Here is a 16,635-nt window from a genome sequence, read left to right as displayed (position 1 = left end):
ACCTGATCCCTCCCAACAGTGTGTGCTCTGCCCTGCCCTTCCTGGCACATCGTTGCGTGTATATGACAGCAGTGAAGTCAGCTTTTGCGTGCGGCCTGGTCTCTTCGGTCCCCTGTGGTACATGAGGTGTAAACGGTGGCACCGGTGCTGCAGGTCCTGGGGTTGTGACACCGTTAGAGCTGGGCTCAGCCCCTCTGCAGGCTTCTTTCCTTCGAGCTGGATTCCTACCCTGTGCACAGAGAGAGCGCTGCTGGGGCTGGGACTTGAGAGTAGCCACAACAACCTGGCATATCTGAGTAGCGAGAATACATCTTTTCCTGATAAAATACGGAGCTCAGAGGCAGGAGTGACGGCTTCGGTTCGGCAGCTCAGCGACGCCAGGACAGACGTCTTTGCAATTCTTCCGTTTCCCTCATGGTCACAAGACGGGTGCTGCAGTTCCAGCCGTCACTGTAAAGAAGGGAACGATAGAGGCGTGGCTGGAGCAGCAAGGCTGCCTGGAGTCGTTACGTTGGATTCTCAGATGGAACGTTCTTCGCCTCCAGTGCCGAGGACAGTTAGCGGCCTCCAGAGCTGTGACCCAGCGGCACCGCGGCCTGGGTCTGCCCCAGAGGGAGTTAGTTCCTTCTTTCCTTTTCTTCCCTCCCTCCCTCCCTCCCTTCAAGACAGGGTTTCACTCCGTCACCCCGGCTGGAGTGCAGCGGCTCAGTCTCAGCGAACTGCACACTCGGCTTCCCGGGCTCGAGCAGTCCTCCCTCCTCTGCCTCCCCAGTAGCTGGCCATGTGCTACCGCACCTGCTAATGATTTTGTATTTGCAGAGATGAGGTGCTTCCACGTTGCCCAGGCTGGTCTCGAACTCTTGAGCTCAAGGGATCCGCCCGGCTCAGCCTCCCAAAATTCTGGTGCTACAGGTGTGAGCCACCGCACCTGGCCTGCTCTGTCATTTCTGTCTGCCTTTCTCAACTGCGACTGAGTGCCTGACACCAGGGCCTGAAGCCCGTGTTCAGAGGTTTTTCTGGGACACGTGTCCTTCTCTCAGGTGGGAGCCAGGACCTCTGGATTCATGAGGTTTTACCATGTGGACCTCGGCCCGGGATCCTGGGGTATCTTCGAAAGCCTTGTCACTGGGCCGTGTCCTGCCCAGATTTGGGGAGGCCTCTGCTAACAATATGTAAATACCCATTTCCTCCTCACGTCCACGCCCGTAGAGAGGAACCAAAAAGCTCCCAGGCTGGGGTACAGGCACCTCCGGCTGTGAGGCAAATTCCTTTTCCTTTCTCTGCTGAGGCCTGGGTCATTGTCCCTCCTCAGGCCTCTGTGCAGGAATCCTGCCGCCTCCCACCCTCCATCCTTCCCCAGAGGGCAGCGCAGGCCTCCTGCGGGGCTTTGAACAGGGTGGCACACGGTTCCCTTCACGGTCTCTTCCAGAACAGCTCTTGCAGGCTTTGGATTTGTCCCAGATGAGGAATTTCAAGGAAAACGGGAGTTTCACGATCACTTCAGTGTCTCTCTTAGTGTCAGACAGGTTTTAAAAATCCTGAACTGTGGTCCTTTTCGTGGTGGGGTGAACGTAAACCTGAGGGTTCTGTGTGGATTGGACAGTCTGGTTCAGCTCAGGCCACAGATGTTTACCGGGGCCGCCCTTCCCCGGTGAGCCCCCCACTAAGCTGCCGCCCCCAGCCCACGCCCTCTACCTGTCTTCCTGGAAAAGCTGAGTCCCTCCGAGCTGTGCTAGCCCCAGCGCTCTGTGACTCACGGCCGTTAGCCCAGCCGATGCTCAGAGCAGCCTCCAGGGCAGCTACAGACGGTGGAATCGACTGTTCATGACGGATGAGGAGGGGAAGCCTGGCCAGGGTCCTGTGGGCGGCCAGGCTGTGCCGAGAGGACCCGGGATCCCGGCTTCCGAATCCCGTGCGTGCCCCGCCCGTGGGAGAAACCGTGTGGAGTGAAGCTCTCGCTCGGCTCCCCACCGTCACTGGCTTTTTCTGTTCTGACTGTTGGGGGTTTTTGGTTGTGAGGATCAGAGACCTGAGGAAGGTTCTCCCAGAAGCGGGGCGGGAGACGGAGGCTGGCGAGGCTGCAAGGAGACAGACGGGGGGCTGAGCTGCTTCTACTTGTGCCAGCTCCATGCTCCCGACGCCCAGTCTGCAGCCTGCCCACCCTCCAAGCCAACACCTGCCCCGCCCCACCCGCTCTCAGGCCCCCACGCCCGTACTTGGGAGAAGAAGCGATTGGCCCAGTTATTTCTCTTCAGTGTTCGACAGTCAGACATCACGGACGGCGTGGCTGGCTAAGGCCACTTTTCCCAGAGCAGAGCTGAGGCAGCGCAGGGACATTTAGGTTTCCTCGATCAACAGCCGTCCAACCACAGAAGTGGGGGTTTGCATCTGACGGAGGAGTGAGCTCCCTGTCAGTGGGAGCATTCAAGCCCGGAGGCGGGACATTAGAGTGGGGGTCCTGCGGGTCCGAAGCTATGAGAAGCTCACCGTGGGCCGGCACTGTGTGTCGAGTTATGCCCAGGTTGGGAGCAGGGCTGGCGCAGGGCGAGGCCTTCTGTGCTCCAAGATCAGGGAAGCCACGTGGCCCATGAGAGCTTTGGACCCGGGACCCGTCTTGTGAGTGCGGAGCCACCGCCGACCCAGGCTTCGGACCCGGGACCCGTCCTGTGAGTGCAGAGCCACCGCCGATCCGAGCTTCGGACCTGGGACCCGTCTTGTGAGTGCGGAGCCACCGCCGACCAAGCTTCAAACCCGGGACCCGTCTTGTGAGTGCGGAGCCACCGCCGACCCAGGCTTCGAACCCGGGACCCGTCTTGTGAGTGAGTGCGGAGCCACCGCCGACCCAGGCTTCGAACCCGGGACCCGTCTTGTGAGTGCAGAGCCACCGCTGACCAAGCTTCGGACCTGGGACCCCTCTTGTGAGTGCGGAACCACCGCCGACCCCGGCTAATAAGCAGCCCTGTGGCTGCCGTGTTTCCATCAGACGCATATGCTGTTTCCTGACTTCTTCACGCGGCGTGCTATTTATACCAGCCGATCCATTCATTCCTAATGAGGTGCAGTTGTGGATCGTACAATGTTTTATTTTCAGACAGGATTGCTCACTGCCCAGAGCCAGCTGCTGCTGTACCGCCTTCCTTCTCTCTGTCCCTGAGAGATTTGCATTTTGAAAGCTCAGCCTCCCTCTCCTCACCCCCAGCCCACTCCCCACCCCAGTATTTTGCTAGCAGACAGTGGATTTGCCATTTCTGTCGCACATACCAGCCACGGTACGTGAATTCCCCACAGCCTGCAGAGCAGCTGGGAGTGTGTGTTGCACACACCGGGCCGGGGGCTGGAGCTTGCAGGAGGCAGAATGGAGTAGGAAGGCCTCCGTGTCGGGAGGAGGTGCCGTCTGTCCTCGGGGACCAGACATTGCCTGTGTTATGGGGTCACAGACTGGGGGAGCGGCGATTCAATCTGGCCGCTGCTTAAAACTCATTGTCAACTTGTTTAAATGTGGAGAATTCTCATGTTTTAGAAAATGGAGCTCTGGCTTCTTTTGGGGAAATCAGAAGGTCTGCCGATACCTCCCTGCTGGGGGAGGTTGGTCAGGGTCAGTGGCCGCTCCCCACTCAGGAGGTTGGTCAGGGTCAGTGGCCGCTCCCCGCTCAGGGGAAGTTGGTTGGTCAGGGTAAGTGGCCGCTCCCCGCTGCAGTCTCCACCTGGCCCTGTTATCTCTGACACCCTTTCAGCGTCTCCGTTGCAGTGTTTTTAAGAAGAAAGGGAAACTGTTCTTGTTACACGTCCCTATGAAAAGAGAGAATAGAAGATAGACCAACAGGGACACCTGTTGCAAGAAAAATGGGCATGCTTCTCTCAGATGGGAAGGGTCCTCGTGTCCGGCTCACGTCACTCTCTGACCTTCGCACCTGGCCCGTGGAAGGCAGGGGCCTGAGCAGGTCACGTCTGTGTGTCTGTTCTCCTAACCCTGACCCCTTGACCCTGCCCTAGTGGTTGCTGTGATCATGGCGGTGGCTTTTTCAGCAGGGTTTACAGTCCCGGCCCCTGCAGGGCAAGTGTTTTCTGGGGGACTCCTGGGCTGGACAGTCTTGGCGTTGGAAGTCCCTTTTCCTCTCTGGGTGTTGGTTCCCCCACGAGTAGACTGGATGAGGGGCTGGGACAGAGTCTGTTCTCTCCCAGCGTTCACGTCTTACAGGTCTGAATCCAAGGGAATGAAGCTTACGGAGGAATTCCAGGCAGGTGGTAGAGCAGGGGCTGATAAGGCAGCTCTCAGATCAGCCTCCACTGGAAAACCCAGCCCCATTTCCGCATTGGCCCCGCCCTCTTTGCACATGGACAGGCACGTGCTGCGAAACGAAATCCCGGCAGACCCGCTCGGCACCCCCGCTGTGCTGGGATAAACGCTCACTAAGTGCCATGAACTAACCGAAGCTTCCTGTCCAGGTCGTAGGCCCAGGAAGGCCTCTTACGCTCAATTAGCACCTTCTCCGTCTCGTTCCTTTTCCTCCCTGCATGGGTTCTCTGGTCCCAGGGAGCTGGAAGTTCCTGGGATTTTTGAAATATAAAAAGCTAATAGAAGCCAACACAGACACACACACACACACACACACACACTCTCACACACACACACGCCAGAAAGGACCATTTAGAGACAAGGAAGGGGGGAGTTGTCTTTGAACCACCTGAGAACCGCACTGTAGGCCCCGTGTGGCACCTCGAAAGCCACTGACTCAGATCTCCCTGGTGCAGGTCCGCTGTTTGGGTCAAGAAAATAAACAATCAAACAATGTCATAGACAGTCGTGTCTGTGGCTCTGGTCCAGCCAGACGTTTGGGGAGTGAATGTCATCCATCCCAGCTGAGGCAGGGCGAGGGGAGGGGGTGACGCCGCGCTGCCCGAGCCCGAGGTGGGTCCCGCTGGGAGAGACGCTAACAGTCGGCCTTGGTCTTCTCAGGCAGCTGCCATTCTGCCAGGCTCAGCTGAGGTCTGGGTACCATTTGCCTTCTGTCTGTGCAGGCAAAAGGGACGGGCTTTGGCCCTCGGTGCCGAGGAGTCAGATAAAAACAGCAGCAGCCGTAGCTGCCACAGATGACACGGTTGTTCGTTGCAGGCTGCGCTGGGCGCTGTGCATCTCTGTTATTTCGTGTCATCCCCCATCAACCTGTGATGGAGGCACTGCTATTGTCCCATTTTACAGAAACTAAGTACCGGAGAGGTCAAATAATCTGCACCGTAGTCGCAGCATGGAAAGGCAGAGAAATACCTGCAGCAGTCGGGAAACCGCCCTTTCCGTGAAGCTCCGGGGAGCAGAGGCCCGGCCGCGTCTTGCATGGCAGTGTTTTGAAAGGGAAGCCCACACACGAATTTGTTTTGACCTTTGGAGCCCTTGGTTAAGCCCGACACAAGCTCGGTGATGATGGGCGTGAATGGAGGGGCCACCCCCAGAGCAGAAGTCCTGGGCACGAATGAGCTACTGTTGCTTTCCTCACCTGCTGCACCCGACGCCTTCCCCAGCAGCCCACCTGCCTGTCGTGGGCCTCCTCGCGGGCTTAGAGATTGATTCCAAGAGAAGGTCCTCGTCAGCCACACCACGGGGCTTAGAGACTGATTCCAAGGGAAGGCCCCCATCAGCCACACCACGGGAGTCAGGAGCACGGCTGTCGCCTCTCATCCGCCCAAGACCCAGTGGCAACCTTGGCTGACGGGTCGATCGATCCCAGCTCCACGGTGACGTCTGCGGGCCCCTCGCCCCTGTCTTAGCTGAACTGGGAGAGTGGAGCCCAGCCCCCAAGGGCCAGCCTCTGGCTTCCTTTTGGTGTGCAGAGCTCCCGTGTGTGCCCGGCGTGTGTGCCCGGCGTGTGTGCCTGGCGTGTGAACCTGGCGTGTGTGCCCGGCGTGTGTGCCCGGCATGTGTGCCCGGCGTGTGAACCTGGCGTGTGTGCCCGGCGTGTGAACCTGGCGTGTGAGCCCGGCGTGTGAACCTGGCATGTGAACCTGGCGTGTGAGCCTGGCGTGTGTGCCTGGCGTGTGAACCTGGCGTGTGAGCCTGGCGTGTGTGCCCGGCGTGTGAACCTGACGTGTGTGCCCGGCATGTGAACCTGGCGTGTGAACCTGGCGTGTGTGCCCGGCATGTGTGCCCGGCGTGTGAGCCTGGCATGTGTGCCCGGGGTGTGTGCCTGGCGTGTGAACCTGGCGTGTGTGCCCGGCATGTGTGCCTGGCGTGTGAACCTGGCGTGTGTGCCCAGCGTATGAACCTGGCATGTGTGCCCGGGGTGTGTGCCTGGCGTGTGAACCTGGCGTGTGTGCCCGGCGTGTGAACCTGGTGTGTGAGCCTGGCGTGTGAACCTGGCGTGTGAACCGGGCGTGTGAACCTGGCGTGTGTGCCTGGCGTGTGAACCTGGCATGTGAACCTGGCGTGTGAACCTGGCGTGTGTGCCCGGCATGTGTGCCTGGCATGTGAACCTGGCATGTGTGCCCGGCGTGTGTGCCCGGCGTGTGTGCCTGGCATGTGAACCTGGCGTGTGAACCTGGCGTGTGTGCCCGGCGTGTGAACCTGGCGTGTGTGCCCGGCGTGTGTGCCCGGTGTGTGTGCCTGGCATGTGAACCTGGCGTGTGAACCTGGCGTGTGTGCCCGGCGTGTGTGCTCGGCATGTGTGCCTGGCATGTGAGCCTGGCGTGTGAACCTGGCGTGTGTGCCCGGCATGTGTGCCCGGCATGTGAACCTGGCGTGTGAACCTGGCGTGTGTGCCCGGCATGTGTGCCTGGCATGTGAACCTGGCGTGTGTGCCCGGCGTGTGTGCCCGGCATGTGTGCCTGGCGTGTGAACCTGGCGTGTGAACCTGGCGTGTGTGCCTGGCATGTGAGCCTGGCGTGTGAACCTGGCGTGTGTGCCCGGCATGTGTGCCTGGCATGTGAACCTGGCGTGTGTGCCCGGCGTGTGTGCCCGGCGTGTGTGCCTGGCATGTGAACCTGGCGTGTGAACCTGGCGTGTGTGCCCGGCGTGTGTGCCTGGCGTGTGTGCCTGGCGTGTGAGCCTGGCATGTGAACCTGGCGTGTGAGCCTGGCGTGTGAGCCTGGCGTGTGAACCTGGCATGTGTGCCTGCCATGTGAGCCTGGCGTGTGAACCTGGCATGTGTGCCTGGCGTGTGAACCTGGCGTGTGTGCCCGGCGTGTGTGCCCGGTGTGTGTGCCTGGCATGTGAACCTGGCGTGTGAACCTGGCGTGTTTGCCTGGCATGTGTGTCTGGCATGTGAACCTGGCATGTGTGCCCGGCGTGTGTGCCTGCCATGTGAGCCTGGCGTGTGAACCTGGCATGTGTGCCTGGCGTGTGAACCTGGCGTGTGTGCCCGGCGTGTGTGCCCGGTGTGTGTGCCTGGCATGTGAACCTGGCGTGTGAACCTGGCGTGTGTGCCCGGCGTGTGTGCCCGGCGTGTGAGCCTGGCGTGTGAACCTGGCCTGTGTGCCCGGCATGTGTGCCTGGCATGTGAGCCTGGCGTGTGAACCTGGCGTGTGTGCCCGGCGTGTGTGCCCGGCATGTGAACCTGGCGTGTGAACCTGGCGTGTGTGCCCGGCGTGTGTGCCTGGCGTGTGAACCTGGCGTGTGAACCTGGCGTGTGTGCCCGGCATGTGTGCCTGGCATGTGAACCTGGCATGTGTGCCCGGCGTGTGTGCCTGCCATGTGAGCCTGGCGTGTGAACCTGGCATGTGTGCCTGGCATGTGAACCTGGCGTGTGAACCTGGCGTGTGTGCCCGGCGTGTGTGCCCGGCGTGTGAGCCTGGCGTGTGAACCTGGCGTGTGTGCCCGGCATGTGTGCCTGGCGTGTGAGCCTGGCGTGTGAACCTGGCGTGTGTGCCCGGCATGTGTGCCTGGCGTGTGAGCCTGGCGTGTGACTCTGGCGTGTGTGCCCGGCATGTCTGCCCGGCGTGTGAACCTCTGGCCCATGCTAGGCCCTGCCTTGTGCAGTGAAGCACGTCCGTCTCCAGCCGCTCACCTGTCTCGGGGACTAAGTGAAGTGAATAAATCGGGGCCTCCCCTGCCCCGTCTGACTCTAGCGAAGGCCTAGGAGATAACCGCCCTGGCTCCGCTCAGCTCGAAGCCCTCTCCCACGACCTCCCGTCCGTCACAGGTGAAGCCTGGGCCTGCACGTGGAGCTGAGCTGATTCCTCGCTGGTGTCTGGAAGCAGCAGGGCCCTGGCCTGCACACAGGAAGGAGCGGGTGGGCCTCCCTGCCTTGCTTGCCCCTGGGGTAGACAGGAGATCCAGGCAAAGCAGGCAGCCCACCCCATACCTAAGCTCTGACCACAGACCCCGTGGGCCTGAGAAGCGACTGAGATTCAAGTCCAGGTGGGGGAAACTGAGGCACAAACCCAGAGGCCAAGAAAGCAGGGCCCTGAGGATATGTGACAGACCTGGGGAGGGAAAGCCGGAGATGGAGACGCAGAGGCAGATCCTGGAGAGTGAGAGGAGTTGGCATAGACAGAAGGAGGAACCAAGAGACACCCAGGAAGGCTCCAAACGCACAAAGACGCAGACACGGAGGGAAATGAAGACAAGAAATTCAGAGGCAGAGGGAGATTTTAGAAACATCAGCAAGAGTCCGGGTGCCGTGGCTCACGCCTGTGATCCCAGCACTTTGGGAGGCCAAGGCAGGTGGATCACTTGAGCTCAGGAGTTCGAGACCAGCCTTGACAACATAGCAAGACCCTGTATCTATTTAAAAAAAAAAAAAAAAGCAAGAGAGGCAAAAAGAGATGAGGTGAAAGAACAACGAAGGCCCAGACACACGCAGAGAAAGGCTGGAGTCAGGACGCACACAGAAGCACGCCCTGCTCCCGGCACAGCTGTGGGCAGGAGGCACGGACTTGCTGTGCTTCGTCTCCGTCACAAACCAAAAGCCGTCATCGTCCCTGGCAGCACAGACCACACCCAACCCAGACCGGGCCATGTCCCCTGTATGCCTGAGCCTGGAGCCTTTCTCCTGAGCCAGCGGGACTGTCCTGGCCCCAGAGGAGCCCACTCCTGGCCTTTGCTTTTCCTGTTCTCTGCCCAGGATGCCTGGCACGCCCCAGCCTCAGCGTTTGTATATAAATTATACCCATCCTTAAATTCCACCTTTTTCAGGAAGCCCTTTCTGACTGCCCCTGTCCCTGAAGAGTCCGCCGCCCTTCGCGTTCTCTCTGGAGGGAGCCGTTCTTATCTTCCGTCCGTCCACCTTTCGTTCTGTCTGGAGCTCCTCAAGCGAGTGCAGGGACCACAAGATTTCAATGCTGGTGACCACATCGCTATTGATTTGCGGATTTGTCTTCATTCTCCGGTGCCTCCTGTCTGTCTCTGGGCCTGAAGGAGGGAGTAAATGAAAATCGATGGTAAATGAATAAGCAGGCACAGGACAGCCTCCCCCACTCCCGAGGTCTGGATTCCCAGCCCTGGCTGTGCCCCGTCAGCTCCCGTGCCCGGGGCTGTCCTTGGGAGCCTTTCCGTGGCAGCCTGGACGGGGGACGAGGAAGGGGGGCTCCCCAGGTGCCACGCCCTCTCCCGCCCTCTGAGGTGGTCCTGAGGCTGTCAGGGGTGGTCAGGTTGGCAGCCAGCGAAGGGCCAGACGCGCACCCGAATCTCCCGACTCCAGGGTCCCTGAGGGAGGGTGGGGCAGGCTCCGAGCCTCTTCTGGTTGCCAGTGGGCTCCTCCCTAAGAAGTCAGGCTCTCTGGGCCTCGGAGCCCCCTTTCTCCCTTTCCAGGCCCTGCAGGAGTTTCCAAACCAAAGGAAGAGCTTGTTTCCCCAGCCCTGCACCCGGCCCGGAGGTGGGTTTGGAAGAAGAGCAGGCTCCCCCAGGACGCATTCATCCGTGTCCATGGAAGCAGCCGCCTACAGCTCCTCCCTGTTCAGCTGCTTTGCCCAGGCTGAGGCGACCGGCACCCGCTCCCTGAGTGTCCCTTTGGGGGAGGCTGGGAGAGGCGCCTGGCACCCCTGAGATCCCTCCCTCATGGCTCAGAAGGGCTGCTCGCCCTGCTCTCGCCCTGGGGGAAACCTCGGCTCTTTGGGGGGTGGAGGTGACAGACGGGGCCCTGGGGTCGCCTTTTCCTCTGTGGCCAGCCCTTGCTGACCCCAGCCGGCCCTGCTGTCTTTGCACAGCACGGTTTCCTGTCCTGGGGAGGAGTTTCGGGAAAACAGCAGGTATTTCCTGAGTACCTGCTTTGTCCACAGCCCAGCCGTGGGGCTGCATTCAGGTCTGGCCCCGACCTCGAGTGGTGCCTGAAGCTGTTGAGGAAGTCAAGGCAGGCATCGGTAGGAGCTGAAATGCAGCCAGACGGCATCTGGGCGGGGAGAGGAGGGAGGTCGCGTCTTCCCTGCTTCTTCGCGTTGGCATTTCGCCCACAGGGTTGAGGAGACTTTTCAGTGGAGAAATGATTTGAATGGGTTCCTCGAGGGGGTGGATTAGATTCAAATTTTAAAAAATATTTATAGGCTCGTACAGCCTTTTACATTTGCAAAGCCGTTTGTCCGATGGTAGTTACGTCTGTCTCCATTTTACAGACGGGAAGACTGAGGTTGAAGGAGATTAAGGTATTTGCCCAGGAGCCTCCGAGGCAGGACCAGAGCTCAACCCTAGCTGCCGAGAGCGAACTAGAGTTCCCCCCACCTGCGGCCTCTGCTGCGACAGGAAAGGGGTCCAGAGGGGGCGCAGAAGAGCATGGTGGGGAGACCGAGAGGGGACTGGCCGCGTGGAGAGAAGGATTTCTGAGCGGGTAGAGCCGTTACGGTCAGGCAGGACCCTGGATAGAAAGGCCTGGGTTCAAATCCCAGCTCTGTCTCTGAATGGCTTCTGAAGGCATCCTGTGTCCTGGGTGTCCTACAAAGCCCAGCTTGGGAACCCACGCTCCCTCAAAAGGGGTGAGTCCACCTGCGAGGTTGGCCCGGGCACCCCAGGGCCAGTGCTGTGCTATGTGGCGTCTCCACTGTAACAGCTTTTGCCTATCAAGCACCTACCACAGGCCAGACGCCGACCGCATTCTTCTTTTGACCCTCACGACAACCCAGGGTGGGAGCCCCGAATCCCCCTTTCCACAGGTGAGCCCCTGAGCACACAGGTAAAGGACTGCTCCAGGGCCGGACACTCACGCCTGTGATCTCAGCACTTTGGGAGGCCGAGGCAGGAGGATTGCTTGAACCCAGGAGTTAGAGACCAGCCCTGGCAAATAGGGAGACGACGTCATTACAAAAAGCGAAAACTAGGAAACTGGCCTAAAGTCATACCGCTGGGAAGTGGCAGAGGCAGGGCACCAGCCCAAGTCTCAGAGCCAGAGGCTCCCCACCCGACTCCCCTCCTGCTGCCACCAAGATGGAGCCCGGCCTTGGGAGGCATCTCAGTGGGACCTCAGGCCCCGCATCCTACCCTGCGTGCAGGTGGAGCGGCCATCCCCCGCCCCAGCAGGGACCGAGAGCCCTGCGTCTCTGCAGCTGTGCCTGCCTGATGGGCTGGAGATGGCTAATGGGGAGTGTCTACCCTCCCCGGGGCCTTATCATCGTTCCTTTACATTAAGAGAATTTTTTTGTTTTGTTTTTAGTCTGCAAAATTTTCCACCATCTGCTTTGCCTTGGCAGAATGTTTGCTGAAAATATCTCTTTTCCTCTATAATTCCCATAATTTCTGGGGGCTTTGGGAGCCTCCAGGCGGAGCAGGGGTAGCTCACAAGTGCCTCCCAAACTCACAGGCTGTCCTTGTACCGGGCAGCAGAGTCGTATGGCCCAGAAGGAGCATTTCCCATCCCCAGACCAGGGAGGGGCACCAGGGCTGTCTCCACCAACGGGCCGACCCGAGGCTGAATCCCAGGATTCAGACCCAGGGTGGGCGCCCAGGTCAGCCCCCGTGTTTTTGTAGTGAAGCCTGGAGAGACACCTCGGGTCATGCAGAGGTGGTGGCTGAGCAGAGCCTGGAAGCAGGACCCCCGCATCCCAGGGCAGCGCTGTGAGGCCACACGGCCAGCGTGACCCTGTCCCCTGGACCATCCCAGGCCGGGCGTCTCCACAGCACAGCTGCCGCCCGTGTCCTTTGAGGCAGTCAAGAAAGAGTTTCCAGAAGGAAAGGCTCTTCCCCCCGCTCCGTGTACCAAAACGCTGTTTCCATGGTGACAGTCAAATTGCAAATCCAGCCAAGAGTGAGCAGGAGAAAGAAAAGCTGGCCTCTCCCCAGAGAAGTGGGCACGGCTGGCGCTGGGGCTGGCCGCTGCTGAGGATGAACGCTGGGCAGGCAGGCAGCCCTTCCGGGCCGCGGTGGGGAAGCCTCAGGGATGCCAGGTCCCCAGCAAGTGGCTCAGGCCCCTGTGGTGAGCTGGGAGGGGCTTCTCCCCACCCCTGCCTCTCAGCGGTAGCTGGGTGACTCCATCTGATACTTCTTCCTCTGAAAGGCGGGTGGGACAGCCTTCTCCCTGGTGTACTCCCGTCCTCCATCTGAAAACTCAGGCGTGGGCAGAATACAGGGCTCGTCGGTGAGCCATCCCAGACTCAGCCTTTGGGGAATTAAAGAGGAAAAAATACATCAGCCTTCAGACACAGAGTGTTGTGTTGAGGATGGAAGAGCAAGGGCCAGAAGATGTATGAGCCTAAAAGCTTTGTTAATAGGCCTGGAAGACTGACAGTCACAGCTGCTATGGAGGGAGAAAGGTGGCAACGGCAATCGAATGGCAAATTAGCTGAGGTCTGGGTTTTACGGTGCTGTTTCAGTGGAGGGAGGAAGAAGAAAAGGCTCCCCCTCTGCAGCCCGAGGAACCCAGGAATAGCTGGGGACACCATGTTTGTGCTGGGCCAGGGGCTTCTCAGCGGAGTTTGCTCAGTGTGGCCCGTCTGTCCTGCCAGTACGTGCCAAGGCCGCTGTGGGCACTGCTGACTTCCTTTGGTTTATTTCTTTTGAGTGGTGTTTATTAGCGTGGATTAGAAATGGGATTTGGGTCCGTACCACAAAGACCTCTAAGCCCCAGTTTGAAATCCCAGACACAGCGAGCAGAGATGCTCCAGCCACGGAGAGGCTCTTCCCCACTTCTTCATGGCTGTGGCCCTTTGGGGTCTATAATCGGAGGCGAAGAACAAGCTGACTGTAACTCGGGGAGGGTTTCTACCTTTTTTTGTTAATCGTTGTGCACACGGGTACCCCGTGGGGACTGGGCCAGGTGGCACCCTGACCCTAACGCCACCTCCAGGGTTGCTGTTTTTGGATAAAATGCACAACTCATAACAAACGCCATCCTCACGACATGGCACGGCACGGTTCATTGTTGTCTTGCGGTGTTTGCCTGCTCCCAGCCCATAACCTGGTGTGATAGGTGACAGAACAGGGAGGAGAGGAGACGGAGGGTGAGCCTGTCCCTAACCCCAGTCCTGGGACGTCCCATCCCGTCATCTCCTTCCAAGTCCTTTGGCTTCTGTCCCTTTGCACTGAAGGAGCCCGGCCCTGCGGCACCACAGAGCCCCGTGCCCACCCCCAGCCCCGGACTGTGTAGATTTTGCGTATGAGCCGTGGGGGAGATGGGACATTCCAAGTCAGGAAGCATGAGTAGACCTCCCATAAGCGTCTCTGCCAGAGAGAGGCGGACAGCAGCGTGGAGGCGAGCCGCCCGTCCTCCGCAGGGCTGTCCTCCTGCTGGATACCTCCCTGCTCCTGGGAGTACAAGCCACAGGCCTCTAATTTCACCCTGGCTCCTTCCCACCTCCTCCTATCCCTGTTTCATGGGACCCATGAGGTTGGCATCTAATCAGTGAGTCAAAACTACGTACGTGCTTGTAAAACGGACGCCCACGAGGTCTGGTCTTGGTGAATTCATGATCAAAGCAGCTCAGTCCAGGACCCAAAAAACAATCACAAAATAAGGCAGGTTTTCCTCGCATTTCTCAAATACTATCAAGAGGGCACACAGACCACAGCCATGCCCCGTCCTCATCTCCTCTTGCTGCTGCGTCACAAAAGTCCAAGGAGCCAAAGCACAGCTCTTCCCCCAGGGAGCAGGACAGAAAGAGGCAGAGCCTTTGAGCAGATGGAGGAAGGAAAGGCCAGGCCCAACCCCATGCTCATCACTCCTGCCCCAGTGCACAGGTCAGGGCCACAGAGAGGAGAGGCCACAGAGAGGAGAGGCCATGGGGAGGGGAGCCACAGAGAGGAGAGGCCACGGGGAGGAGAGGCCACGGGGAGGGGAGCCACGGGGAGGAGAGGCCACAGAGAGGAGAGGCCACAGGGAGGAGAGGCCACAGAGAGGGGAGGCCACAGAGAGGAGAGGCCACGGGGAGGAGGGGCCACGGGGAGGAGAGGCCACAGAGAGGGGAGGCCAAAGAGAGGGGAGCCACAGGGAGGAGAGGCCACAGGGAGGAGAGGCCACAGGGAGGAGAGCCACGGAGAGGGGAGGCCATAGAGAGGGGAGGCCACAGGGAGGAGAGCCACAGAGAGGGGAGTCCACAGAGAGGGGAGCCACGGGGAGGAGAGGCCACAGGGAGGGGAGGCCACAGAGGGGAGGCCACAGGGAGGGGAGGCCACAGGGAGGGGAGGCCACACCAGCCTCATTTGCAATTTCGTGCCCGCCCTCGAGGAGCCTCATGACTTGCTAGGGGAAGCAGACATGCAAACAGCAGAAAGTGGTTTGGTGCCGTTGTAGCAGAGAGCACAGGGCGTTCAGCCAGCCAGGGCACAGGTGAGATGGGCTTCCTGGAGGAGGCAGTTTTGTAACTGGTGCGAGAGAAGACAGGTGGGCAGAGCAGAGGCAAGCCAGTCCCAGCGGGAGGTGGTGGCAGGAGGCACCCAGGGCGAGACGGCGGGGGGCGTGGGATGCAGTTGGAAATGTAGACAAAGGGCAGGAGCCCAGTGTGGTCCTGGGGGCATGGGGAGCCTTTAAAGACGGTGAAGCTGGGATCAGCCACCCTCAGTATAGACAGATTTTGTTTCCAGTCTTATCTCCCACCAGCGGGTACCATGGCTCAGGGCTGTTTGGAAGACGGAGGAAGATGGCGCTCAGTAAGGGCCCAGCACAGTGCCTGGCATAAGAGCTCAACCCGCCCTAACCTTCCTCTGTAAGCACCAGCGTTTTGCATTCCCCAAGGAAAACCCTGACAGGCACCCTGACTCCTGCCCATCTGCTGCGTTTCTCACTTGTGAGAGCTTGTTACCCTTGATCCAGACCTTTCTGTGCAGTTGTACTCGGTATTGCAATGATATCACTTAATTAAATGTTATGCAAATTGACGGAAAGAGTCGTAAAAGAGACAGAATTGTTTCATGAAAACTGAGACTTTGGAAAGTCGTTTTTGTTCGTTTGTTTGTTTGTTTGAGATGGAGTCTTGCTCTGTTGCCCAGGCTGGAGTGCAATGGCGTGATCTCAGCTCACTGCAACCTCCATCTCACGGGTTCAAGTGATTCTCCTGCCTCAGCCTCCCGAATAACTGGGATTACAGGAGCCCGCCACAACGCCAAGCTTATTTTTGTATTTTTAGAAGAGATGGGGTTTCACCATGTTGGCCAGCCTGGTCTTGAGCTCCTGACCTCAAGTGATCCACTCGCCTCGGCCTCCCAAAGTGCTGGGATTACAGGCGTGAGCCACCGCGCCGCACCCTGGAAAGTCTTGATGGAAGCAATTTGCTTTATAAAAATCTATGGATTTAGGGGTGGGCAGGACAAGTGTGAGAACCAAGAGGAAGAAACGGAAAAAGGAGGATTCTGCAGTTGTCCTGCTTTGCCAGGGTCTGTGGGTCCCGCTGCAATTCAGAGAAACTGCAACTGGGGTCGCAGACAATGCAATACGTGGGCAGTTTATACCTGAGAGACTGTGCGGACCAGTCTTGCAGAAGCACCCAAGCCTGGCATTGAGAGACTGGTGAATGGATGTACATTTCTGTGTTTAAAATAGAACGTTTACAGGGTAGCTATATCCTGTATTATGACTCCCACTGTTGATTACCCAGCCAAATACGGTTTCCATTTAGTCCAGAAAACAGAGTTTCTCCACGGTAGGTGTTCACTGTGACAAGATCCTCGCCTCCCCTTGCTGGGATTCCAGCCCCGTCCGTCTGGCTCCCTTCCGCATTTGCGAGGCCCCACTGTGCGTTACTGGATGAACTGGGATGAGAGCCCAGGCCTGCTGGCTCCCAGTTCCGTTCTTGCAGTGAAATCAGAGGGTGGTGAGCAGGGTCTGTGGAACCAGCCGGCTGGGAGGAGACTCCCAGCTCTTCCACTACAACTTGGGCGCGTGCCCCGTTTTCTTGCCTGTGAAATGGGGGTCGTGCTGTTTCCTACCTCACAGTGTTGTTCTGAAGCTTCGGTGAATGTGTCTGTGGAAAGTGCCTGGAGTGCTCCCCGAGGGTCAGCTCGGACTCTCCCCGCACCCGCACCCGCAGGGCAGGCCTTGGGCCTTTTGCCTCATGAGTGCAGGCCTCAGAGCCGTCCCGTCTGCACCGAGGTGAGAATCAGCCTCCGCCGCGGCAAGCGGGTTCTGGTTCTGCCAGAGGAACTAGAACGGGGGGTGGCGTGTGGCGATGACTGGCCAACAGGCGAACTCTCTCTGCTGGTCACGCAGAGCCCACGTCCCAGCCTCCTCACACCAGGACTCGCCTCTTTGGCCGGCAGAAGCGCGTGTCCCCCCATCCCCAGGCCATTGTTCC

General features: G+C 59.2%; 1 protein-coding gene across 12 annotated transcripts in view; it reads left to right on the top strand.

Annotated features, from left to right (window-relative positions):
* The window catches only part of RPH3AL (rabphilin 3A like (without C2 domains)), a 184,650-nt gene that overhangs the window by 133,582 nt on the left and 34,433 nt on the right, over window positions 1-16,635 (top strand). The window lies entirely within an intron of this gene.

This window comes from Chlorocebus sabaeus, chromosome 16, assembly GCF_047675955.1.
Source record: "Chlorocebus sabaeus isolate Y175 chromosome 16, mChlSab1.0.hap1, whole genome shotgun sequence".
NCBI classification, from domain to species: domain Eukaryota; kingdom Metazoa; phylum Chordata; class Mammalia; order Primates; family Cercopithecidae; genus Chlorocebus; species Chlorocebus sabaeus.
The sequence above is the reverse complement of the archived record's forward strand: the minus strand, read 5'-3'. Positions and strand labels throughout refer to the sequence as shown.